General features: G+C 41.5%; 1 protein-coding gene and 1 pseudogene across 1 annotated transcript in view; both read right to left on the bottom strand.

Moving 5' to 3' along the window:
- Positions 1-25,900, bottom strand: part of LOC126235085 (uncharacterized) — a 1,179,108-nt gene that overhangs the window by 162,662 nt on the left and 990,546 nt on the right. The window lies entirely within an intron of this gene.
- On the bottom strand, positions 2,509-2,626 carry LOC126237808 (5S ribosomal RNA; annotated as a pseudogene).

Raw genomic sequence — 25,900 nt, 5'->3', positions numbered from 1 at the left:
CACTAACGAAGTTTCTCGTCGACAATGATGTCCACGAATGACTCGAACCTCTTTTGCGAGAACTTATGGTGTGTTGCATTTTCGTCCAAGTATTTGCGCAATAGATCTCCGTTTCTCCGTACTTCCGAAATCAGTTGTTGGTATAGCTTGGTTGCTGATGAAAACTGCTAGTCTGACTCGGTTTTTTCAAATTGTTTTATTTCTCTCTTTTAAAGCAACGCAGTGTCCAACACGATTGTTGGAGCACTGCAGGATCTTAACAGACTTTTTTTTTTGAGTTGTCATCATTTTGCGTTCTTACTATCTGATAAATGAGCCGGCCGGAGTGGCCGTGCGGTTCTTGGCGCTACAGTCTGGAACCGCGTGACCGCTACGGTCGCAGGTTCGAATCCTGCCTCGGGCATGTATGTGTGTGATGTCCTTAGGTTAGTTACGTTTAAGTAGTTCTCAGTTCTAGGGGACTGATGACCTCAGATGTAGTGCTCAGAGCCATTTGAACCATTTGATAAATGGATTATTCGGACATTATTAGGGAAACACACTAATGGCGATCCACAGACTCAGGATATTTTCATGTACACAAGGTATTGCCGGATGTTACGGTCGTGATAGGGGAGAAAGAGCCGGACAAGTGGTATTAGGATTCGCACCTGGGGTTCCGTACAAACTTAATTATGTATGTAGATAACAATAATAAATAATAATAACAATAATAATTTAGAGTGGCTCAATGGCGTATCCAAGTCTCTCTACTGGACGCCACTTTGCGTGTTCCTAACTTACCCCATTTATCCAAGAGGGAAAATGGGGACTATAGTTTAACGCGGATTCCAAACCACGAATTTTTTCTGCTGACTCCTCACATTGTTGAGAGGTGAAAGCTACTTTAAGGCGACCGAGATTCTAACCCGCAACCTCTCGTTTTGCTTTCCCGCTAGGCTGCCAGACACGACATGTACATTTTAGGTTGGTGCGTAAGTTCGATGCGTTTTTGTTTTGCATGTTGATATTCCAGTTGCTACACGTTAATTTGTCGATTGCCATTTTTTATTTGTAGCTCACAGTTGCTATTCGAGTATAAATATTGTCATTTCGTAATTTGAAGATAAAAGATGGAGCTGACGGAGCTAGAAAATAGTGTCAAGTGGAGACATTGGAACATCTCCCTCATATTCGTCTGTTTTAGTGCAATACAGGGGTGACAGCAGCGGCGGCAGCCAAAAACGTTTGCGCCGTGTATGTTGACAATGCCCCTGGACAGAGAACGCCAAGAAAATGTTTTTTTCGTTTCAAGGAGGATTGCTCTGACGTTAGTGACTCTCCACGTTCAGGAAAACCTTCGTGGTTTCATGAAGATCATTTAAATGCATTAATCCACTATGACGTACTTCATTGTATTCGAGAACTGGCAGGTGTAACGAACTGTGATCATTCCATCATCGTATGACATTTGCATGCAGTGGGGAAGGTTAAAAAATCGGATGTATGGGTACCGCACGCTGTAAGCCAAAATCATAAAAATCAGCAGGTGGCCGTATCTGCATATCTACTTGTTCGTCATCAATTGGCTCCTCAACAACACCGACAGTTTCTATCCTGTATCGTTACTGTGATGAGAAGTGGTGTCGTTATGTTAACAGAAGGAATGGAAAGGAGTAGTTGAACCCAAACAAAGCAACAACTCACTATAAAGACCTACGCCCACACGCAAAAAGTAATATCATGCATCTTGTGGAACAGCGACGGCATTGTGTGCTACGAATTGCTTCCCCGAGGTACAGCCATCACTGCTGACATTTATTGCCAACAACTGAGACGTCTTTCCGACACAGTCCAAGAGCGACGACTGAGTTAAGTGATGCTACTCCACGATTACGACCCCCATTCACCCCCCCCCTTCCCCCCCCCCCCCATAATCCGCTAGACTGACAAAAAGCATTATACAGGAGTTGGGTTGTGAAGTCATTGCATACCCACCTTATTCACTTGATCTTCCATGCTCAGATTTCCACCCACTCCACACTCTATCTAAGAAACTTCAAGGAACTTCCTTTCTGGATGAAAATGCGCTCCGGACATGTCCCGACGAGTTCGTTCCAAAACCAAGTGACTTCTACAGTCGCGGAATCGAAAAGTTACCCAACCGTTGGCAGACTGTTGTAAATAGTGAAGAAGAATATGTTATTGATGACTATAGTCTGTATTGTGTGTATCTGTCGTGTTTATTAACTTACGGGAAAACACTACGAACTTAGACACCAACCGAGTAGATATTTCATTTATAGGTTTTGATGGGTGACTATAAAGCACTCCGTCTTCAGGCCACAAGTGGCCCATCGAGACCATTCGACCGCCGTGTCATCCTCAGCTGAGGATGTGGGTAGGAGGGGCGTGTGGTCAGCACACCGCTCTCCCGGTCGTTACGATGGTTTTCTGTGACCGGAGCGGCTACTATTCGGTCGAGTAGCTCCTCAATTGGCTTCACGAGGCTAAGGGCACCCCTAAAAATGGCAACAGCGCATGGCGACCCGGATGGTCACCCATCCAAGTGCCGGCCAAGCTCGACAGCGCTTAACTTCGGTGATCTGACGGGAACCGGTGTATCCACTGCAGCAAGGCCGTTGCCGCTGAGTGACTATGCTAGTATAAATATATGTGACATAAATGGCCTAATTTTTTTGATCGCACTGGCTTAAAAGCTTAAATTATTTACATGGGTTAGGGATCATAGACTTCGGAATTTGATATAAATTTCAACTGGATACCTCTAACCATTCCTGCCGAAAACGGGCATTAACAGATGGACAGATATACGTACGGACAGGTGGTCAACGCACGGAGAAAAGGTGATACAGTTACAAATTAATAATGTTGAAATGTCTTCCTTTATTTGTAGTATGAAACCTTGCTTCTTGCCAAAATTCATGATTTTAGGTCAACGTGAAGTACGCCATAGCTTTTGATGAATGAGTTTACTAATATCTTAATATGTGACGCACGGGCGTCTCTTTTGATTGCATCAATTTCTAGGCTTAAATTAATTACACCACCAGAGGACTGCAGATCTTAATACGTGGCATATATGTCAGCTTGATGCTTCCAGCCTTTCCTAAGAAAAAGGAGGTTCTAACAGTCGGGCGAACAGACAGACAGGCGGACAACAACGTGATCCTATCAGGATTTCGTTTTTACCGATTGAGGTACATAATACTAAAAATGTGCTGCGACTGAACTCTAGGCATTACTATTAATCGTCTGACACCACACATACCACACCTTTCCCCTATAAACATTTTAGTTGACCCCTCACATTTCTTTTTCTTTTGTAAGCTCTCAATATAATCATTACTATTGCGCTGCACTCACCCTGGTGCAACCACCACGTGCAATGTTTATGGCTAATTCTTGCTAACGTACAGTCGTGGACAAAACGAGCGAGACCCCTCGCCTTTTCGTTATGCTGATCCGCACGGCTTTAAAGTCTGCTACACAGCATAACAAGCAAGGCGACGAAGTGCTACCAACATACTATGCGCAGGCGTGAAATTGACAAACTATCTGAACTTTTTTAGACTGTATTCCATAATTTGTAAGACTATATTAATGCTGATTAGTGTGTTAAATACAACACGTAAATATAAGACAGAACTGAAAGAACAAACGCTAATTGGTATGAACTGGACAAATAAAAATGAATTTCAACTTATCGAGATGACTTAACTGTTTCAGTAAGACAAAGAACCCCAGATCGTTACGAAGTAGCAAAATATTATCCGCATTCGGCCGCGAAACGGTCTGTGTCAACGTTCAGACCAGTCATACTGGATTACCGTTGCTGACCTACCATGAAAGTGTGCAAATTTAGCAATGCGTGAAGATTCATAACGAAATTCAGTTAAAAATCATTCAGTGCCACGCTTAAGTCAATTCCATTATTGACAGAAGCGGAAAAAGTAGGCAGTAACATGTATGAAATTCTACAAGAGTGTCATATTGACATGCACAGGGCGCCAGTACAGAATAAAGGTAGCGATAAAACGTATTGGGTGCGCGAGAATTTCTTAAAATTGCTTTACTGATATTCTACCTGCCTCCATAGAGATTAGAACCGAAAACAAACCAGACCTTCCTTTCACTATGCTAGCAGACAACCTAGGCAAACAGCCCTCTATTATTACCCCAGACATGAACAAGCCGGCAATTTCGAAATGAAAATCTGCAGTTTCTGTTGCATAGAGCTTTCTGGACTCAAAAACATGAATTTTCTTCCTTTATGTCACCGCTTATGTGACAATCATTCGGGATGTTTATCGAAATAACAAATTACTGTTATTAGAGAGTAAATTTTGTAGGATAATTCTGCACCACCCCAGGAAATAAACGGCTACATAGCTGCCAAACGTATTCTGCATTGTTTCGAATTCTCCACTAGACTCGCCACAGCCAGAAAACGTTCATTAGCAGAAGTGTTTCTTAAGCTAGCTAGCAATGAGAATGTTCGTACTTCTAAAACGCGGTGGCATTAATACTGGGATGTGAATTACCACGTGTATAGGCAAATACATTCTATTTGCATTCCTGTAAACGTGATTTGGATCGAAAACGTAGCTACGACTAATATGCTTATGTATCGACAGCAACTAGAACATTTCGAATAAAGAGTAGCGGGTGTTATTTATGCGGCCCTCATCTTCAGTGTTTTCGTTGTTAGGATTTCGTCACCTAAACCGGTAAAAACGGAACCCTACTAGTCTCACTTTCTTGACCGTCTATCGGTCTACCCAACCCTTAAAACCCGTTTACCTCCACAACGGGTGGACATAATAAGCGGAAATGTATCGCACTTCTTGCTGTAACCGGTCCCATGCTGGTGTAAAAAAGTGAGCTTCTATGTCAACGCAATCAAAAGATACGACGGTTTATGTAAAGAAAATTTACGCGAAAGGTCAAAAAATGGCTTCAAGAACTATGCGACCTAACTGCTTAGGTCATCAGCCCCTAGACCTAGAACTACTTAAACCTAGCTAGCCTAAGGGCATCACAGACATCTATGCCCGAGGTAGAATTCCAACCTGCGACTGAAGCAGCCGTGCGGTTCGTCACTGAAGCGCCTGGAACCGCTCGGCCACCGCAACGCGGCGAAACCCTACTCACCTCATGTATAATGATAATATATACTGTCTAGTGAGGATAAACTGTATTCGCCAGCAACTCAGATCGTTTGCTCACGGAACTTTTACGAAGCTACATTCAAACTTTGTCGAAGTCGTCTGCAATATCCATTACAAACACCCTAGGAACTTCGTATGCGATATCCACTTCTGAAGACGCTGGCAGATACTGCAGTACTATAACAAGTAGGTGGGAATTTATTGTTATTGGTCCACGCATGACACTTTATTTCAATATCAATTTAACGCGCCTAGGTGTTTGTATATGCCTGAAACTATTGAACAAAAAGTAAATAAACAACAAACGAGCCGGCCGCGGTGGTCTCGCGGTTCTAGGCGCGCAGTCCGGAACCGTGCGACTGCTACGGTCGCTGGTTCGAATCCTGCCTGGGGCATGGATGTGTGTGATGTCCTTAGGTTAGTTAGGTTTAAGTAGTTCTAAGTTCTAGGGGACTTATGACCACAGCAGTTGAGTCCCATAGTGCTCAGAGGCATTTGAACCATTTTGAAACAGCAAACAACTTCGATGTTTAGATCAAATGAAAGTCACATGTCGTAATTAAAACATAATTTCGTCGTTACATCTACATGACTACATCAACAGGATTTCTTGGCAATCCGGACTTACGTGCCTGGCAGAAGGTTAGGGTTATTTCTCTACCGTCCCACTCATTAACAGTGTGCGGGAAAAAGGACCACTTAAATCTTTTCTTGCGAGCCTTGAATTACATTATTACTATGGTTTCTTCCTGTGTTCCCGAGGAAATACCCCGATCTTGCTGAAACTTCGCTCAGTGAAAGCGGGGACAAAATAAGCGAACACGTGTCTCGGCTTATCTGCTTACACTCTACCGCTTCTGAGAAAACGACGGTCAAAGTTTTCAATGCGCTGTTACTATAGTGTAGACACCTCTTAGTGGGTAAGCATTCAACTGGAGCGGTGGCTCTGCGGCTACCATAGCGATTTCTGAACTTTGCGCTGCGAGTTCGAAACCCGGTTTTTCCTTTTTTTTCCCCTCACTCTCTGAATTATCTACGAATGTTTATTCCAATTTATGTTGAAACACTGTTGTCGTTATTCGTCAGTTAATTTACTGTGTAAAGAAATAAGTTAAAAAGGGAACACACAGTGCGTAGTGGGGCGATCACTCTGTTGTAGAAATAATTCAGAAGCCAAGATCGCTTAAATATTGTTTACTGGATAACCGGTTTCAACACACTAAAGGTGCCATCATCGGATCTGAATGTAGATTAACATTTATAAAATATTTGGTTATAACGATACATGAGGCAGCCCAGATGATGTTAGATCAGCTTGTCTCATTCGTTTATTACTTTTTAATTCATTAATTACACATAAAGTTAATTGGCGAATAATGACAACATTATTTCAACATAACTTAGAAAAAAACATTCGTAGATAATTCTGATAGAGAGGCAGGAAAATAAAATAATTAAAAAACCCAATATGGTATCGAACACGGGAATCAGTGTTAAGAAGGAACGACGGTAGCCACCGCTTCAATTGCGTTCTCGGCTGCAGAAGGTATCTACACTAGAGCAACAGCGCGTTGATAACTTTGACCGTCGTTTTCTCGGAAACGGTCGAGTGTCTGCAGATAAGCCGAAACACATGTTCGCTTATTTTGTCCTCTCCTTCACTGAGCAAAGTTTCGGGACAATCAGCCTATGACATTTGGCGAGTTCCCCTCGCTCGTCGAGTCGCTTCTTACGCCCGGCGAGAATTATGTATGCCTCCGAGTAAACTGCGCCACCTGGAAACACGGCGAGCGGGGATAAACACGTTTTCCTTCTTATAAGGCAACCTTCTACAGATAATATTCACGAAGTGTTCTTCAGGTTGCCTCAGATATTTCAGAAATGTTTCTTGCCTCAGGCCTGCCGCATATGCAAAACGTAAACATTTCATTTCATGTAATATTTATCAGGATAAGACATGACAAGAGTGGACCAGTCACTTCTGAGAAAAATTAGAGATTCTAAGTTGCTCCACTATGTAATGACACGGGCACGGGCTTGCGATCTGTCTTTTATGCCATCGATTTCCGTGTTACACATACTTGGCCACTGCGTTGCGGCTGCCATCTTGGAGGAGGCAGTCTGTTTCCTGCCAGCGCTGTTTCCGCAGCCAATATTAACCGCGACGAATCATTCAGTCAACGCTAAATGGCCCATCTGGCTGAGGCAGACAAGGGCGCTATAATACTCCATGCAGAGGGATCTTCAAATGCCGACATAGCGAGAACTATGGGTCTTCACAAGTCGACGGTAGCCAGGTGGATCAGACGAAAGGAAGAGAGTGGTAACTTGAATGGGAGGCCTCATGGCCGTCGCCGCAAAACAACGCAAGCTCAGGATCAGCAGATACGCCGTTTCAGTGAGAACCACCCATTTGTCAACGCACGACAAATCAGCAAATTCATGAAGCTTGGAATGAGTTACTTGAATCTCCTAGTTCTGTGGCTCGAGTTGTGGGCTCAATGCCCAACAGACTTCCAGCTGTTGTGGAAGCCAAAGGAGGCTATTCGCGATTTTTTTTTTACAGACTTATGTTTTATATAATTTCAAGGAAACGCAATAAGTGGAATGGGGACAAACAAATTAATTCACAGCAAGATATGTAATATTTAATTTGATAAGAGAAGAAATACTCACCTTATATATTCATTCAGTCTCTATAAAATACGTGACACACGTGTGTATGCAAGAAGGGTACAAAACAGTTCAGCACAAAATAAAAATGTTGAGGAGAAGCTCCCCGATGAAGACGTAATTGCAGAACAAAGGTTGGGCTAGAAGGAGAGGTAAGGAGGCCCGAAAAAGCAGAACAAAATCAAATACCCAATAGACTTTGAGTAGTTGTCGCAGCAAAGGGCGGTTGGTATATGCGATTCGGAGCAACTGTACAAGAATAGTTTTATTTACTGATTTTTGAGGCTTTATTTTGTGACGGCTAAACAGTGCTGCATCATGAGACCCGCTATTTTTCCACATGTGGCTAAACATCAGAGCTGAAAAAATTTTGAGAGGTACCGAAGTTCTCTGGAAGAGTAAAGTGTTTTAGACAAGAAGATGATTTTTAGTTCATTTCATTTTAACCATTCACACTATGCTTCGACATTCTAATCTTTGATTTCATTTTATTATTACGTATCTTTCCTTCAGTGAAAGTCAACGGTAGTAAGTTTCAAGATATGAAGAATAACTGGAAGTTTTTAATTTGTGGAATAGCGTATTTAACAGTTCATATTTTCAACAAATCTGTAGTTATAGGACATATTAAGAAGCAAGTAAAAATGGCACTGTGGAAAGATCAGGTTGGCCTCTAAAGGGTAACGACGGTAAAATAGCAAATACTAAACAATGGGTAACAACTATTGTTGATGGTGAGTAGCCGTAATCGATATGTCACTTTTCCGTAATTGTATTTCTGAAGTTTATCGTCAATCCTAGGACTGACATCGATACTCTGTTTTACGTAAAGAATACAACCTTCAAAATTTATTTAGCAGCGCAGAATATTAAATCACAGTTTATAGATCAGGAACCTAATCCAACTGCCTTTAATTTTATTCTCACGGATGACTTTGGGACAGTAAATAACAAGAGAAATAACAAAACTCTCAGAATCAATATATAGAATTCAAGTGTCCAGTGGATTCAAAAGTTTGCTATAATAGCGATTAATTGCTTTTACAGACTCCTTCATGCCTACATTTTCTATCAGACAATGTTTGAAACTAGGACTAAGAAGGTAAACAATTTTTCCACAAATTGTCAAATTGGAAGTCGGAGAGACAGTTACACAAATTACGATGACAACAAACGTTTTTCAAGTAAACTGATCACAGGAGGCATCCAACGCATTTATTGTGAGTTACATGCACAGTATGTAAACTGGCAACGCCACCAACACACAATACCACTAACAAGGGAACATCCCCATCGCACCGCCCTCAGATTTAGTTATAAGTTGATACAGGGGATAAGCCTTGAAAAACTGAACACAGATCAATCGAGAAAACAGGAAGAAGTTGTGTGGAAGTATGAAAAAAATAAGCAAAATATACAAACTGAGTAGTCCATGCGCAAGATAGGCAACATCAAGGATAGGGTGAGCTCAGGAGCGCCGTGATCCCGTGGTTAGCGCACGCAGCTGCGGAACGAGAGGTCCTTCCGTCAAATTTTCCCAGGAGTGAAAAGTTTAATTTTTATTTTCAGACAATTATTATCTGTCCGTCCGTCTGTCCGATGCGAGGTAACCGCGCCGTAGTATGATGACGCTACACCTAAAAAACATCGAAAGACATGACGTCAGTCGACTATAGCGCACGGAAGAGAGAGTATTCCTGCTAATGAGGCTCCCTGGCTGGCAGTTAACTGTTCGCTACTTTGGACGAGAGTGCATTAAATACGTGCGATGCATTGCGTGGGCAATATGAATCCAGCAAATATAGCTCGTGACTCCAATAACAATGTCAATGAATATTTTCCGAACTGTAAGGCATCGGAAAGTTCCTTAAGGGATCGAACGATTGTCGAACATTTGTATGATTATTTCCTACATTTGTTGAATAACAGTACGTGTGGTGATGATTGTCTGAAAATAAAAAAAAAATCAAACAACTAACCCGAGGGAAGACTTAAACCAACGACCTCTCGTTCTGCAGCTCCTCACGCTAACCACGCGACCACTGCGCTCCCGTGCTCAAGCTATCCTTGATGTTGCTTATCATGCACACGGACTACTCAGTTTGTTTGGTTTGAATATTTTTTTCATAGGTCCACACAACTTCTTCCTGTTTTTCGAATGATCTGTGTTCAGTTTTCAAGGCCTATCCACTGTGTCAACTTATAACTAAATCTGAGGAGGGTGCGATGGGAAGGTTCCCTTGTTAGCTATGAAACATCTGTAGCAAAACGGAGCATCCTCGTTATCCATGTGATGGATAAGACGACTAATTCGCAACATAAATGTCAATGTAAGCATCAGTTTCTGTTGGAACGTGCTTCCCGGACCAAATAACATACATTTCCTACGTCTTCAATGCGAATCATGTAGCAAATGTAATTTAAAGGACATAAAAATATCGAGTGAATTTACTAAAATAATTATGAACCACTTGAATTTGCATTCAACAGGCAATGTTCAGAAGTCTGGTGTAGGAGTACTGCATGCTCTAATTCGAAACAACAAAAATCAACAGAGTAACTATTATTGAACGTCATCAGGTCACTCATCGAGCATTCCTATGCAGTACTGTTACTGGTGACGTGTTATGATGCCTTTATCGTTAACTTCCTAAGAAGAAATGAAAGGCTGAGCCCCACCAAAAGACGTAAACAAGAGGAGAGAGTTGCGTGAACATATTATTTTACATCTGATAAATCCAAAAGTGTGTTTTGGGCTACGAATTCTGCCCCCAGGGTGTGTGCAACACAGCTGGAATTTGTTGCCAACAACTGAGTCACCTTTCGGTCACAGTGTAAGAAAATCGAGCAACAAAACTACATCACCTGTGCTACTGCATGATAACGCACTATGTTGATTTGAGAAACAAAACTATCCAGGAGATTGATAGGAAAGTCATCTCTCAGGCACATTTGTATTGATAGGGAAGTCCTCTCTCAAGCACTTGTCCCTCTCGTCATATATTTGTAAAATTTTACCTTTCCCACTCTAGATCGATCAACCGTCAAGGCAATTCATTTCTAGACGAAAATACTTTTAAAACTACTCTGGTTTATTGACATCGTTAGAACAAGTAGGTTTCTACAGGCGTAGAATTTGTAAACAACTTTACCATTGTCATATCGTTTTAGATATCGTGAAAGAAAATTCTGCTGCTAATTAATTTCTCTTTGATAATTACTGTTGCGTTTAGTAAACTAATGGAAAATGCAATTAAAATATTCACTGTACTAATACAAACTAAAGTCAGCTTAATACAGAAACATCACGACGGCAGTCTATCTTAATAAAGCATTAAGTTTCTGTGAGACAATTGGGCTTATTTTAACACGAATTAGTAGGATATTACAGACTTTACACTTAGAAAAGATCTGTAGTTATTTCATTTCCTGTACCATTCGTAAGTGTTATGAAAATGGGGCTTTTCATAGATAAAATTATGTATTCACAACAACAACAAAATGTCGGCAGAAAACAAAAGTGGCATTATGAATCTGGCAGTACCGTAAGGTTTTCACTCTGACACTAAGAGTTACTGAAAGTAGCAAGAAGAATTTTGCTCGAGCGTTGTCTTACGATTCCCTTATTAAGTTTTTATCTGCCTGCTTGTAGCTGTGCTACAAAAGAATTAAAAATCTGGCTTTCAGCAAGTCTCGAAAGGCGAACAAAAGCAGCTTGCACCTGGTTACTAAGCATGTTACCTGGGGACTGGTTTTTTCTTAAAGCGGGAAGACATCCTTTTGTGGTTCAATTGGCAAATGTCAGTCAGACGTGTGACGTTAGTCTAAGCGTTTCGGTGTGTTGAATTTGTACCAATGATTTTTCTACACGTTTTTTCTGTCCCAAATAGAGTTGAAGTCTCCCATTGGTATTTTCACGTCATCTTGGTGATTTTTGCTCATGGTATTTTCGAGTGTGTTCCAGAATTTTTCAACATTGTCGGTGTTTTTCTTATTTTCGATGTTGGTGGGTTCAAATGGTTCAAATGGCTCTGAGCACTATGGGACTTAACTGCTGTGGTCATCAGTCCCCTAGAACTTAGAACTAGTTAAACCTAATTAACCTAAGGACATCGCACACATCCATGCCCGAGGCAGGATGCGAACCTGCGACCGTAGCGGTCGCGCGGTTCCAGACTGTAGCGCCTAGAACCTCTCGAACACTCCGGCCGTCGATGTTGGTGGGGACACGTGCATTGATGAGTGTATATGTTTTACTGGGGCTCTGAATGACCATAGTCATAAGTCGCTTGTTGACGGGCCAGCCGCGGTGGCCGAGCGGTTCTTGGCTCTTCAGTCTGGAGCCGCGCGACTGCTACGGTCGCAGGTTCGAATCCAGCCTTGGGCATGAATTTGTGTGATGTCCTTAGATTAGCTAGGTATAAGTAGTTCTAAGTTCTAGGAGACTGATGACCTCCACTGTTAAGTTCCATAGTGCTCAGAGCCATTGGAACCTTTTGATTGTCGATCGGTGTGAATTCTTTGGCAGAGTTGATAGATCGGTGTTCGAGAAATGCAATGCCGAAGATTGGTACGCCTTTCGTTACCTTTTGTTGTATTCTGCTCTTGAAGATGCAATGGTTTCCCTAATACACGGTTTCATTGTCAGTTAGTCGTGGTTCTTGAAGTGCAAGGATGAGAATTTTTTGTCGGTCCATTTCTTTTGTGAGATTATTTAGTTTTCGTGTTTGGATCAAGGTATCGATGTTTACTTTTAAATGCATGTTTTTTGCTTGTAGGGAAATTTACCAGAGATCTTCGATATTCTCTGTCGTGCTAACCTGGACTCCCCAGAATCCGAAAATCCAACTGCCGCCTGTCGACAGCCGGGTTGTGTACCACCTGGGATAAAGTTGACTTTGCTTGCATAGTTTACGTTTGCTTGTGTTTCATTGGTTGTGCTTGGGTGATACCAGGACCGGACAGGACCAGAGGGTGTTGAAGCCTTTGAAAGCAAATATTTTCAGCCAAGCTCATTGAGCTAACACGGTGACCAGAGTAACGGTGATTTTCACTCAGACGTGTCTGGATTTTGCGTTCAACGGATTGAGTAGCCGTTCAGGATTGTGTTAGTATTTGGTTCACCCCTAGTATTTGATTTCCTCGGTACCACCCATATGGGGGAGGGTTTCCACTATCCGCCACACGCGATTATTATTATTATTATTATTATTATTATTATTATTGTCATTATGTCTCAGCAAATCCCATATGGTGTATCTTCCCACCACTGAAATAGATGTGTATTGTTCGATTCAGTATTTCCATCACATAAATGTGGTTTATAATTACGTTACATTGCTACTAGTAGACATATTTCTCACTTTTTCTTAGACAGTTGCTACCTGTTACTCCATCATAGGAATTTATGTGCGAAGCATTGTTGAAATACAGACGTTCAAATTATCCGATTTCTGTAATTTCATTTCGATACCAGATCGTTCTAATCGGATTCAGCCAGGTAGTCTTAATGTGGATATCCGACCACGACTGTCATCATATGATAGACTGTGTAAACCACATTCTTTATCGGACTGTTGAATATAGATCACTTATCTATGACAGGACCTGAATTCTTAAACACTGTGGAAAATAATAATCCGATGTACTTATTACAAATACGTTATTCCAATATAAATATGTGAACTAACGAGATAACAGTTTATTTACAGGAGCAGAACTAATGTTCAAATGTTCAAATGTGTGTGAAATCGTATGGGACTTAACTGCTAAGGTCATCAGTACCTAAGCTTACACACTACTTAACCTAAATCATCCTAAGGACAAACACACACACCCATGCCCGAGGGAGGACACGAACCTCCGCCGGGATCAGCCACGCAGCTCATGACTGCAGCGCCCCTGACCGCTCGGCTAATCCCGCGCGGCTACTAAAAGTATACTCGTCCACAAAACCCATGTGGACAATTATCTGATAATCGGTCAAGCTTTGCTTTGTCGCAGCTCTTTAGGATACAAGTCCATTTACTTTCAGGCTCTTACATACAATTCTTGCAATGCAAGGTAATTGCAAAAACTCATCCACTCGACGCCAACTGAGGAACTGACTGGTGCATGTGTTGTTCAACACACAGTAGTTGTCACCCTCACTGGAATCAATGAGTGTGTGCGTGTGTGTGTGTGTGTGTGTGTGTGAGTGAGTTTTCGTGTTAATGCACAATCTGAATCAATACTATTAACGTCAGACAGACAACCGGGCATCAAATATGACTGTAAAGTATGTTAATGCGATGGGAAGTTACAAACTGAATTTTCACCTAACCCACGTCCTGCATATTACGTTAAGTAAGATGTATTAACTCCATAGTATCGTTAGCAGAGAGTGCGCTCTTGTTGTCGAGGCCTGCGACAAGCGCAGCGATCAGCACTGCCCAATGCCGCCGCGATTTGTTTATGTTGGCTGAGCGTGGACACTGCAGCAGACGCTTCGCCATAAACAGAGAGAAATCACCTTGGCTCTGACTGCAGTGAGCGGATATCACTGCCTGCGTGTTCTTATAGTAACCAACGTGAGACTCTACTCACAGGTGCCATGGAGCAATTGCAACGGGTATCATGTCATTAGTCATGAGAATATTAACCAGTGATGAAATGTCCACTCTATTTGAATCCTAAGAAAATAGGAACCTTCTCACAAAGGAATGTGAGGTGATATCAAAATTTATCCAACATACAAAAATTAACTGCAGGGCTTTCATGTATGCAGTAGTAGCACACAAGGAAATAATATGTCTTGGAAGCCTATATTTCATTTCCTCTTCTCATATTAACGTCCTTGTTTTAGAATGAAGTGAGAAAATTAACGCGAAAAACTTAAGTTCCTGAGAAGCATATAAGTCATTTCCTCGTCTCATATCATAGCTTTTGTTTTAGTATGAGGTGAAAAAATAAACAGTTTACGGCTCTGAAACATAATATGACACCAGATTCTTATCGTAGGCGCTATCGGAAACGCAAAAAGCAGGGAGCTGTCCATTCTTTTGTCCTAAAGAGCTGCGACAAAGCAAAGCTTGACCGATTATCAGATAATTGTCCACATGGGTTTTGTGGACGAGTATACTTTTAGTAGCCGCGCGGGATTAGCCGAGCGGTCAGGGGCGCTGCAGTCATGAGCTGCGTGGCTGATCCCGGCGGAGGTTCGAGTCCTCCCTCGGGCATGGGTGTGTGTGTTTGTCCTTAGGATGATTTAGGTTAAGTAGTGTGTAAGCTTAGGTACTGATGACCTTAGCAGTTAAGTCCCATACGATTTCACACACATTTGAACATTTGAACATTAGTTCTGCTCCTGTAAATAAACTGTTATCTCGTTAGTTCACATATTTATATTGGAATAACGTATTTGTAATAAGCACATCGGATTATTATTTTCCACAGTGTTTAAGAATTCAGGTCCTGTCATAGATAAGTGATCTATATTCAACAGTCCGATAAAGAATGTGGTTTACACAGTCTATCATATGATGACAGTCGTGGTCGGATATCCACATAAGACTACCTGGCTGAATCCGATTAGAACGATCTGGTATCGAAATGAAATTACAGAAATCGGATAATTTGAACGTCTGTATTTCAACAATGCTTCGCACATAAATTCCTATGATGGAGTAACAGGTAGCAACTGTCTAAGAAAAAGTGAGAAATATGTCTACTAGTAGCAATGTAACGTAATTATAAACCACATTTATGTGATGGAAATACTGAATCGAACAATACACATCTATTTCAGTGGTGGGAAGATACACCATATGGGATTTGCTGAGACATAATGACAATAATAATAATAATAATAATAATAATAATAATAATAATCGCGTGTGGCGGATAGTGGAAACCCTCCCCCATATGGGTGGTACCGAGGAAATCAAATACTAGGGGTGAACCAAATACTAACACAATCCTGAACGGCTACTCAATCCGTTGAACGCAAAATCCAGACACGTCTGAGTGAAAATCACCGTTACTCTGGTCACCGTGTTAGCTCAATGAGCTTGGCTGAAAATATTTGCTTTCAAAGGCTTCAACACCCTCTGGTCCTGTCCGGTCCTGGTATCACCCAAGCACAACCAATGAAACACAAGCAAACGTAAACTATGCAAGCAAAGTCAACTTTATCCCAGGTGGTACACAACCCGGCTGTCGACAGGCGGCAGTTGGATTTTCGGATTCTGGGGAGTCCAGGTTAGCACGACAGAGAATATCGAAGATCTCTGGTAAATTTCCCTACAAGCAAAAAACATGCATTTAAAAGTAAACATCGATACCTTGATCCAAACACGAAAACTAAATAATCTCACAAAAGAAATGGACCGACAAAAAATTCTCATCCTTGCACTTCAAGAACCACGACTAACTGACAATGAAACCGTGCATTAGGGAAACCATTGCATCTTCAAGAGCAGAATACAACAAAAGGTAACGAAAGGCGTACCAATCTTCGGCATTGCATTTCTCGAACACCGATCTATCAACTCTGTCAAAGAAATCACACCGATCGACAATCAAAAGGTTCCAATGGCTCTGAGCACTATGGAACTTAACAGTGGAGGTCATCAGTCTCCTAGAACTTAGAACTACTTATACCTAGCTAATCTAAGGACATCACACAAATTCATGCCCAAGGCTGGATTCGAACCTGCGACCGTAGCAGTCGCGCGGTTCCGGACTGAAGAGCCAAGAGCCGCTCGGCCACCGCGGCTGGCCCGTCAACAAGCGACTTATGACTATGGTCATTCAGAGCCCCAGTAAAACATATACACTCATCAATGCACGTGTCCCCACCAACATCGACGGCCGGAGTGTTCGAGAGGTTCTAGGCGCTACAGTCTGGAACCGCGCGACCGCTACGGTCGCAGGTTCGCATCCTGCCTCGGGCATGGATGTGTGCGATGTCCTTAGGTTAGTTAGGTTTAACTAGTTCTAAGTTCTAGGGGACTGATGACCACAGCAGTTAAGTCCCATAGTGCTCAGAGCCATTTGAACCATTTGAACCCACCAACGTCGAAAATAAGAAAAACACCGACAATGTTGAAAAATTCTGGAACACACTCGAAAATACCATGAGCAAAATTCACCAAGATGACGTGAAAATACTAATGGGAGACTTCAACTCTATTTGGGATAGAAAAAACGTGTAGAAAAATCATTGGTACAAATTCAACACACCGAAACGCTTAGACTAACGTCACACGTCTGACTGACATTTGCCAATTGAACCACAAAAGGATGTCTTCCCGCTTTAAGAAAAAACCAGTCCCCAGGTAACATGCTTAGTAACCAGGTGCAAGCTGCTTTTGTTCGCCTTTCGAGACTTGCTGAAAGCCAGATTTTTAATTCTTTTGTAGCACAGCTACAAGCAGGCAGATAAAAACTTAATAAGGGAATCGTAAGACAACGCTCGAGCAAAATTCTTCTTGCTACTTTCAGTAACTCTTAGTGTCAGAGTGAAAACCTTACGGTACTGCCAGATTCATAATGCCACTTTTGTTTTCTGCCGACATTTTGTTGTTGTTGTGAATACATAATTTTATCTATGAAAAGCCCCATTTTCATAACACTTACGAATGGTACAGGAAATGAAATAACTACAGATCTTTTCTAAGTGTAAAGTCTGTAATATCCTACTAATTCGTGTTAAAATAAGCCCAATTGTCTCACAGAAACTTAATGCTTTATTAAGATAGACTGCCGTCGTGATGTTTCTGTATTAAGCTGACTTTAGTTTGTATTAGTACAGTGAATATTTTAATTGCATTTTCCATTAGTTTACTAAACGCAACAGTAATTATCAAAGAGAAATTAATTAGCAGCAGAATTTTCTTTCACGATATCTAAAACGATATGACAATGGTAAAGTTGTTTACAAATTCTACGCCTGTAGAAACCTACTTGTTCTAACGATGTCAATAAACCAGAGTAGTTTTAAAAGTATTTTCTTCTGGAAATGAATTGCCTTGACGGTTGATCGATCTAGAGTGGGAAAGGTAAAATTTTACAAATATATGACGAGAGGGACAAGTGCTTGAGAGAGGACTTCCCTATCAATACAAATGTGCCTGAGAGACGACTTTCCTATCAATCTCCTGGATAGTTTTGTTTCTCAAATCAACATAGTGCGTTATCATGCAGTAGCACAGGTGATGTAGTTTTGTTGCTCGATTTTCTTACACTGTGACCGAAAGGTGTCTCAGTTGTTGGCAACAAATTCCAGCTGTGTTGCACACACCCTGGGGGCAGAATTCGTAGCCCAAAACACACTTTTGGATTTATCAGATGTAAAATAATATGTTCACGCAACTCTTTCCTCGAGTTTACGTCTTTTGGTGGGGCTCAGCCTTTCATTTCTTCTTAGGAAGTTAACGATAAAGGCATCATAACACGTCACCAGTAACAGTACTGCATAGGAATGCTCGATGAGTGACCTGATGACGTTCAATAATAGTTACTCTGTTGATTTTTGTTGTTTCGAATTAGAGCATGCAGTACTCCTACACCAGACTTCTGAACATTGCCTGTTGAATGCAAATTCAAGTGGTTCATAATTATTTTAGTAAATTCACTCGATATTTTTATGTCCTTTAAATTACATTTGCTACATGATTCGCATTGAAGACGTAGGAAATGTATGTTATTTGGTCCGGGAAGCACGTTCCAACAGAAACTGATGCTTACATTGACATTTATGTTGCGAATTAGTCGTCTTATCCATCACATGGATAACGAGGATGCTCCGTTTTGCTACAGTTGTTTCATAGCTAACAAGGGAACCTCCCCATCGCACCCTCCTCAGATTTAGTTATAAGTTGACACAGTGGATAGGCCTTGAAAACTGAACACAGATCATTCGAAAAACAGGAAGAAGTTGTGTGGACCTATGAAAAAAATATTCAAACCAAACAAACTGAGTAGTCCGTGTGCATGATAAGCAACATCAAGGATAGCTTGAGCACGGGAGCGCAGTGGTCGCGTGGTTAGCGTGAGGAGCTGCAGAACGAGAGGTCGTTGGTTTAAGTCTTCCCTCGGGTTAGTTGTTTGATTTTTTTTTTATTTTCAGACAATCATCACCACACGTACTGTTATTCAACAAATGTAGGAAATAATCATACAAATGTTCGACAATCGTTCGATCCCTTAAGGAACTTTCCGATGCCTTACAGTTCGGAAAATATTCATTGACATTGTTATTGGAGTCACGAGCTATATTTGCTGGATTCATATTGCCCACGCAATGCATCGCACGTATTTAATGCACTCTCGTCCAAAGTAGCGAACAGTTAACTGCCAGCCAGGGAGCCTCATTAGCAGGAATACTCTCTCTTCCGTGCGCTATAGTCGACTGACGTCATGTCTTTCGATGTTTTTTAGGTGTAGCGTCATCATACTACGGCGCGGTTACCTCGCATCGGACGGACGGACGGACAGATAATAATTGTCTGAAAATAAAAATTAAACTTTTCACTCCTGGGAAAATTTGACGGAAGGACCTCTCGTTCCGCAGCTGCGTGCGCTAACCACGGGATCACGGCGCTCCTGAGCTCACCCTATCCTTGATGTTGCCTATCTTGAGCATGGACTACTCAGTTTGTATATTTTGCTTATTTTTTTCATACTTCCACACAACTTCTTCCTGTTTTCTCGATTGATCTGTGTTCAGTTTTTCAAGGCCTATCCCCTGTATCAACTTATAACTAAATCTGAGGGCGGTGCGATGGGGATGTTCCCTTGTTAGTGGTATTGTGTGTTGGTGGCGTTGCCAGTTTACATACTGTGCATGTAACTCACAATAAATGCGTTGGATGCCTCCTGTGATCAGTTTACTTGAAAAACGTTTGTTGTCATCGTAATTTATGTAACTGGCTCTCCGACTTCCAATTTGACAATTTGTGGAAAAATTGTTTACCTCGTTAGTCCTAGTTTCAAACATTGTCTGTCTGACGGAAAACGTAGGCATGAAGGGGTCTGTAAAAAGCAATTAATCGCTATTATAGCAAACTTTTGAATTCACATGATACTTGAATTCTCTATATTGATTCTGAGAGTTTTCTTATTTCTCTTGTTATTTACTGTCTCAATGTCATCCGTGAAAATAAAATTAAAGGCAGTTGGATTAGGTTCCTGATCTATAAACTGTGATTTAATATTCTGCGCTGCTAAATAAATTTTGAAGGTTGTATTCTTTACGTAAAACAGAGTATCGGTGTCAGTCCTAGGATTGACGATAAACTTCAGAAATACAATTACGGAAAAGTGACATATCGATTACGGCTACTCACCATCAACAATAGTTGTTACCCATAGTTTCATATTTGCTATTTTATCGTCGTTACCCTTTAGAGACCAACCTGATCATTCCACAATGCCATTTTTGACTCGCTTCTTAATATGTCCTATAACTACAGATTTGTCGAAAATATTAACTGTTAAATTCGCTTTCCACAAATTAGAAACTTCCAGTTATTCTTCATATCTTGAAACTTACTACCGTTGACTTTCACTGGAGAAAAGATACATAATAATAAAATGAAATCAAAGATTAGAATGTCAAATCATAGTGTGAATGGTTAAAATGAAATGAACTAAAAATCATCTCCTTGTCTAAAAGACGTTATTCTTCCAGAGAACTTCGGCACCTCAAAATTTTTTACACCTCTGATGTTCAGCCACATGTGGACAAATAGCGGGTCCCATGATGCAGCACTGTTTAGCCGTCACAAAATGAAGCCTCAAAAATCAGTCCACATTCCATTTACTGCGTTTCCTTGAAATTATATAAAATATACGTCTGTAAGTAAAAAAAAAAAAAAAGACGAAGAAGAAAGAAACAATGCTTGAAACAGCTGATTGGTGAAGCCTCCTTTGGCTTCCACAACAGCTCGAAGTCTGTTGGGCATTGAGCCCACAACTCGAGCCACATAACTAGGAGATTCAAGTAACTCATTGCAAGCGTCATGAATCACATCAGAAAGCTGTCGGCGAGTCGACGGTGACTGCCCTTTTCTCGTATTACTCTGACCATTTCTGCCCAGATATTCTCAATGGGATTCGTGTCAGCTCCTTTAGGTGGCCATTCCGTTACAGTAATATTACTATGGTCGTCGACCCGCCTCTTAACCACACGTGCCATATGAATAGACGAGCGATCTTGTTGGAACATGATCTGATCATCGCCAAATCTTGCTGCCACAGCAGGCAACATCACGTTCTCCAGAATTGATATGTAATTGCGCGCATCGAATCTTCCTTCCACTTCCCACAGGAGCCCACACCCTTCGGCCGATATCCACGCCCATACCGTTACCGACTACAAATGGCTCTGAGCACTGTGGGACTTAACATCTGTGGTCATCAGTCCCCTAGAACGTAGAACTACTTAAACCTAACTAACCTAAGGACATCACACACATCCATGCGCGAGGCAGGATTCGAACCTGCGACCGTAGCGGTCACGCGGTTCCAGACTGAAGCGCCTCGAACCGCACGGCCACACCGCCGGCACCAACAACCTGCCACTCCTTCGGCAACTGTAAATATATTTTCGATTATACCTAGCACATTTAGGCCGGTAAACTAGTACTTTTCCGGATGATGCCGTAGAGAAAACTTTTTGGTGCGTGAAAATCACTCACCTCCAAAACTGGAGAGGTTTGTCGCCATTTTCAGTAGCAAAAGCAAGGCAAGCTTCTCTTTGGGAAACAGTCAATGTCTCTTTCACAGCAGCGCTTCTTGCTCTCAGTCCACCTTCCCTTACACGAGGAGTGACGGTCTTACTGCTAACATTGAGACCCAAAGTTTGCTGAATTTGTCGTGCGTTGACAAATGGGTGGTTCTCACTGAAACGGCGTATCTGCTGATCCTGAGCTGCTGTTGTTTTGCGGCGACGGCCATGAGGCCTCCCATTCAAGTTACCACTCTCTTCCTTTCGTCTGATCCACCTGGCTACCGTCGACTTGTGAAGACCCATAGTTCTTGCTATGTCGGCATTTGAAGATCCCTCTGCATGGAGTTCTATTATAGCGCCCTTGTCTGCCTCAGCCAGATGGGCCATTTAGCGTTGACTGAATGATTCGTCGCGGTTAATATTGGCTGCGGAAACAGCGCTGGCAGGAAACAGACTGCCTCCTCCACGATGGCAGCCACAACGCAGTGGCCAAGTATGTGTAACACGGAAATCGATGGCATAAAAGAGAGATCGCAAGCCCATACCCGTGTCATTACATAGTGGAGCAACTTAAAATCTCTAATTTTTCTCAGAAGGGACTGGTCCACTCTTGTCATGTCTTATCCTGATAAATATTACATGAAATGAAATGTTTACGTTTTGCATATGCGGCAGGCCTGAGGCAAGAAACATTTCTGAAATATCTGAGGCAACCTGAAGAACACTTCATGAATTTTATCTGTAGAGGGTTGCCTTATAAGAAGGAAAACGTGTTTATCCCCGCTCGCCGTGTTTCCAGGTGGCGCAGTTTACTCGGAGGCATACATAATTCTCGCCGGGCGTAAGAAGCGACTCGACGAGCGAGGGGAACTCGCCAAGTGTCATAGGCTGATTGTCCCGAAACTTTGCTCACAAGGGGAGGCCGCCAAATGTGAAATTCAGATTCGATTCATACTGCGCATAATAAAAGCTCATGGCCAGAGGTGTAATGTGGCAAAGCACCAAGATGCACTTCTCAGCTGTTGTCGAGAAAATCGACAGTTAGAAGAAACCGTTGCGGTGAAATACTCTCTACGATTAATAATTTTCTACAGCGTCGTGGCGCAGCGGTAAGCGCTCGAGTTCGTAATCCGAAGGTCGCCGGATCGAATCTCACGCCATGCAACATTTTTTTATTATTATTATTTTTTTGTAATTCAAATATATATATATATATATATATATATATATATATATATATATATATATAAACTATTAATGAATTGCTTATGCATGTTGGTGAAGGCGGATCGCTCTCCAATTGTACCGCCTCCATTTTACCGTTTGTTTAACAGGGTGTACCAAAGCTCTCACGTCCGCACTGATTTTCGACGGTGTTATAAGTTGTGCTAGGGACCGCATCTACCTTCTTTCGAAGTTAGCAGGCAACTACGCTGTTATGCGGCGGCTCGTTTCGGCCCATTCAATATCTGTCCTTCAAGTGTAACGAGCGATTAACGGAGTTTATATTTCATACCTGCCACAGCAAATTTGTGTTCGTGGGGTTTCTATTCTAATTCGAACGTTTGACTTACGCTATACGTATTCGTTTCGGAATATCGTTTCTACGTCTTCCGCTAACTATACGTGGTTAACATTATGAAGACAATTAATAACATTTGTGAAATACAAATTTGTTTGCGGAAAACATAATGATGTTCGAAGTCGCCAGTTTTTCCACGACAAACGACTTTCAACAACTTATTATATGCATAATTGTTGCAACCTGTTGCCGGGAATTATATATATATATATATATATATATATATATATATATATATATATATATATATATATATATATGTGTGTGTGTGTGTGTGTGTGTGTGTTTATACACACATTTGAATTACAAAAAACAAATACTAAAAAAAAAAAGTTGCATGGAGCGAGATTCGATCCGCCGACCTTCGGATTACGAACTCGAGCGCTTACCGCTGCGCCACGACGCTGTAGAAAATTATGAATCGTAGAGAGTATTTCACCGCAGCGGTTTCTTCTAACTGTCGATTTTCTCGACAACGGCTGAGAAGTGCATCTTGGTGCTTTGCCACATTACACCTCTGGCCATGAGCTTTTATTATGCGCAGTATGAATCGAATCTGAATTTCACAATTGGCGGCCTCCCCTTGTCAGTGAAGGAGAGGACAAAATAAGCGAACTTGTGTTTCGGCTTATCTGCAGACACTCGACCGTTTCCGAGAAAACGACGGCCAAAGTTATCAACGCGCTGTTGCTCTAGTGTAGATACATTCTGCAGCCGAGAACGCAATTGAAGCGGTGGCTCAGTGGCTACCGTCGTTCCTTCTTAGCATTGATTCCCGTGTTCGAGACCATATTGGGTTTTTTAATTATTTTATTTTCCTGCCTCTCTATCAGAATTATCTTCGAATGTTTTTTTTCTAATTTATGTTGAAATAATGTTGTCATTACTCGACAATTAACTTTATGTGTAATTAATGAATTAAAAAAATAATAAACGAATGAGACAAGCTGATATAAAATCATCTCGTCTGCCTCATGTATCGTTATATCCAAATGGTTTATCAATGTTAATCTACATTTAGATCCGATAATGGCACCTTTAGTGTGTTGAAACCGGTTATCCAGTAGACAGTATTTAAGCGATCTTGGCTTCTGAATTATTTCTACAACAGAGTGATCGCCCCACTACGCACTGTGTGTTCCCTTTTTAACTTATTTCTTTACACAGTAAATTAACTGACGAATAACGACAACAGTGTTTCATCATAAATTGGAATAAACATTCGTAGATAATTCAGAGAGTGAGGGGGGAAAAAAGGAAAAACCGGGTTTCGAACTCGCAGCGCAAAGTTCCGAAGTCGCTATGGTAGCCGCAGAGCCACCGCTTCAGTTGAATCCTTAACCGCTAAGCGGTATCTACACTATAGCAACAACGCATTGAACACTTTGACCGTCGTTTTCTCATAAGCGGTAGAGTTTAAGCTTATTTTGTCCCCTCTTTCAATGAGCGTAGTTAAAAGCAAGATCGGGGTCTGACACTTGGCGTGCCCCCTCGTAAATTGCGTGCGTTGGGATTCAGTAGACAGAATGCGTCCACTTTCCTCGACTACTCATTGACATGTTTGGAAACTTTCTTTGTTGTAGTTGCACTTTGCATTATGAGGGCTGGTTTTCCTGATGAGGATCTACTTATGGACTTTGCTCCTAATTTACGTTACTGTGTAGTAGACCTACTGCAACTACTTAAACCGGAAACGTTTGTTTGTTTGGATACTCCGCTTCTTAGTTGCTACATTTCGCTAAAATATTTTCCTTTTTTTCAAAACGGCAAGTTAAGATGACCACTGCAACATGGTAAGATCAGTAACAATTTAATACTTTGAAACAGTTATGTGTGGTGTACGAGGAGTCTACTGTTGTTGACTGAGGAATACATTAAACACGAAAGCTGCGTCCAATAACAATAATTAACTTTCGGTTACATGACAAAACACAAGTCGAAGCACTGTTAGTTCATCTCAGTACCCAGTAAAACTTAAACTGGAAAGATCGAAAACATACTTTTGTGGGGAAGGCAAACGAATGACTGCGTTTTATTGGCCGCACACTAAGAATACGCAACAGGCCAACTGAAAACACTGCCTACACTACGTTTGTCCGTCCACTGCTATAATATCCTTGACAGACGTGATTGACTGTGCACGCAAAAATGTCCAAGGAACGGTAGCACGCTTTGTAATGTCACGAAATAGGGGAGAGAGGATCCCAGATTTGATAATCGAGTTGGGATAACATTCATGAAAACATATGCGTTTTTCGTTGCCACGAGATCTTTTCACGAAATTTCAATCACCACCATATGTTCTGAATGCCAAAACATTATTTCCTAGGGTACTTACACAAGAAGAAACCATAGTAATAATGTAATTCAAGGCTCGCAAGAAAAGATTTAAGTAGTCCCTTTTCCCGCACACTGTTAATGAGTGGGACGGTAGAGAAATAATCCGAACCTTCTGCCAGGCACGTAAGTCCGGATTGCAAAGAAATCCTGTTGATGTAGTCATGTAGATGTAACAACGAAATTATGTTGTAATTACGACATGTGACTTTCACTTGATCTGAACATCGAAGTTGTTTACTGTTTATTTACTTTTTGTTCATTAATTTCAGCCATATACGAACACCTAGGCGCGTTAAAGTGATATTGAAATAAAGTGTCATGCATGGACCAATAACAATAAGTTCCCACCTACTTGTTATAGTACTGCATTATCTGCCAGCGTATTCAGAAGTGGATATCGCATACGAAGTTCCTAGGGTG

Source organism: Schistocerca nitens, chromosome 2, assembly GCF_023898315.1.
Source record: "Schistocerca nitens isolate TAMUIC-IGC-003100 chromosome 2, iqSchNite1.1, whole genome shotgun sequence".
Lineage (NCBI taxonomy): Eukaryota > Metazoa > Arthropoda > Insecta > Orthoptera > Acrididae > Schistocerca > Schistocerca nitens.
Note: the sequence above shows the minus strand (reverse complement) of the source record. Positions and strands in the feature narration are given on the sequence as shown.